The following is a 2670-nucleotide window of genomic DNA, read 5'->3' on the forward strand; positions in this document are numbered from 1 at the left end:
TCCTGGTATCCAGTCTACAATATGCAGTTAAATAGACAAACAAAAGAGCTGATTTCTCAATCTCTCTCTGTCTCTGTCTCTGTCTCTCTCTTTCTCTGTCTCTGTCTGTCTGTCTCTTCCTCTTTTGCTAGTTCAATAAATTTATTATCTTAGTCTGAAAATTTTTTATATAAAATTGTAAGTTGCAATGGTTTAGCCATCACCTTAACTCTCCTGGACTCTGAGGAAACTTTCCTTCTGAGCAATCTGGTCTTTCTTTTGGGTGAGGGATGTTTTGGGATGGTTCCACCTTTTCTTTCTAAACTTTCCTCTTGAGTTTTTTTCATAGACGGGATTCTCCCATGAGCCAGCATGTGCTTTCTTGTACATCTCCTCCATTGTGTCAGCAATTGTAATTTTTACAAGCATCTTCTTCTTCCATTAGATAATGCATAAAATCTGCAACATTCTGGCCCGTGATGTGCTTATGATGTACTTCAACAATGAATTCTTTGTATTCTGAATCATAATCAGGGAATGTTATCGTAAGGAATAAATGGACCATCATTCACAGCTGAAGTTCAAAAGACTGCTTCCAGTCTGGCAAGAAGTGCATCCAGGTAGCACATAAAAGTGCTAGGCTGACCAGCAAAACTTTCTACATTGTATTCATCTCCAGTCACTTCCACCTGACATTTATGTATCTTGTAATACTAATCTGTTAAGGAGTACGAAGGCCAGGAGCAGGGCATTACAGGAAGCTGCAGCATACTTTGTCAGACCAACCTTCACACCATACTTTGTCAGTTCAGCAAATCAATCTAAATATCTGTCTGTCTGTCTATGCATCCACCCATTCATCTATTTATCTCTATCTATGTATAGATATTTATATATGTATGTATGTATATATACATACATATATCTATATTCAATCTATCTGTATCTGTATCTATGGCTGTCTGTCTATGCATCCATCCATCCATTTATCTCTCTATATAGATATTTATGTATGTGTGTGTATATACATACATCTATATTAAATTTATCTGTATCTATAGCTGTCTATCTCTGTCTATGCATCCAATCATCCATTTATCTTTATCCATATATAGATTTTTATGAATGTGCATGTACATGCACACATATATCTTTACTCATCTATCTGTATCTGTAGCTATCTGTTTATCTCTCTCTCTCTCTCTCTCTCTCTCTCTCTCTCTCTATCTATCTATCTATCTATCTCTTGAATAGACACTCTAAATAGACAATGAGCTGGGCTCAGAACCAAATAGGAGGAGAGTAGGCTGGATTCCCTGTGGGAAGTTGTGCAGTTCTTTTAAGTATCTCCAGGCTTTGTCATGGGGGAATGGCTGAACACATTATGGTATGTGAATGTAATAGAATATCATTATGCCATCAGAAATGGTGAAAGAGATTGTTTAAAACCTAGGAAGACTTGTATGAATTGATACCAAGTGAAGTGAGCAGAATCAGAACAATTTACACAATAACAATGTGTAAAAACAAATGACTTTGAAAGCCATAAGAACTCTGATCAACTCAATGACCAATGATGATTCCAGAGGACCAATGATGAAACATGTTACCCATAGTGTGACAGAGAGGTGATGGACTCAAGGTGCATAATGAGATGTATATTTTTTGGATGTAGCCAATGCAGGGATTTTTTCGGGATGGGGGTTGAGTATGCGTATTTGTCACAAGGGTTGTGTTTTTCTTTTTCAATGGTGGGGAAGGAGAGAAAATAGACTTTTGTTAATTGAAAAAAAAATTTTAATGAAAAAAAAAATCCCTAAGCTTCTTTCTGAAATAAGGGCCCATCTTTTAAACCTCAATTAACCTTCCAATGAGGCTATTATGAAATATGACTGTCTCAGAAGAATTAAAGTTGAATAGTACCTAAAGAGTTATAGACAGGGTGCCTGGCAAGAGTGAGTAGACCACTACACATTACTGATAAAGAATTGGAAAGGCAAAGTGACATCAAAAATACCATCAGAGAAGAATGACCAGAAAAAAAGTTAATTGGTCATGCAGTAATAAAGATCATAACTGATGGATAGCCCGTAAGTCCCCTTAAGATTGACCCAATGTCGAGAGATCTAGAGGAAGGCCACAGGGACTTTGGATGGATGTCCTGAAGAGGATTTATGAGAGGATGTAGATGACTCCCACACATGAGATCAGAAATTATGGATGGGTTACAATTCCCAGCACTGGAAAGAATACCCACACCAGGGATCTCACAGCTATATTGTTGTTTTTCAGTCACGTCCAACTCTTTTTGATCCCATTTTGGGTTTTTCTTGGCAGAGATACTGGAGTGGTTTGCCATTTCCTTCTCCAGTTCATTTATAGATAAGGAAACTGAGGCAAACAGGGTTAAATGACCTGCCCAGCATCACACAGCTAGTGAATGTCTGAAGACAAATTTGAACTCAGGTCCTCCAGATGCCCAGCTGCTCTATCCACTATACCACTTCATTTCCCCATTAATGAGCTCAATGATGTTCAGAAGAAGGTAGTTCAGATGGGGAAAGGTATAGAGACCATGAGAACCAGCTGAAGGAGATGGAGAAGAAAAAGCATAATAGCTGCCTTCAGTTAGGCAGTGCAGTGGTTAGAGTGGCAGGCCCAGAGTCAGGAACACGAGTTCAAATTTAGCCT

At 38.2% G+C, this 2670-nt stretch overlaps 1 pseudogene; it reads right to left on the bottom strand.

Moving 5' to 3' along the window:
* Window positions 1-204: 204 nt before the first annotated feature.
* Window positions 205-795, bottom strand: LOC110221472 (large ribosomal subunit protein uL18 pseudogene; annotated as a pseudogene).
* Between the last annotated feature and the right edge of the window lie 1875 nt (window positions 796-2670).

Source organism: Phascolarctos cinereus, unplaced genomic scaffold (genome assembly GCF_003287225.1).
Source record: "Phascolarctos cinereus isolate Bilbo 61053 unplaced genomic scaffold, phaCin_HiC Scaffold_3;HRSCAF=262, whole genome shotgun sequence".
NCBI classification, from domain to species: Eukaryota; Metazoa; Chordata; class Mammalia; order Diprotodontia; family Phascolarctidae; genus Phascolarctos; species Phascolarctos cinereus.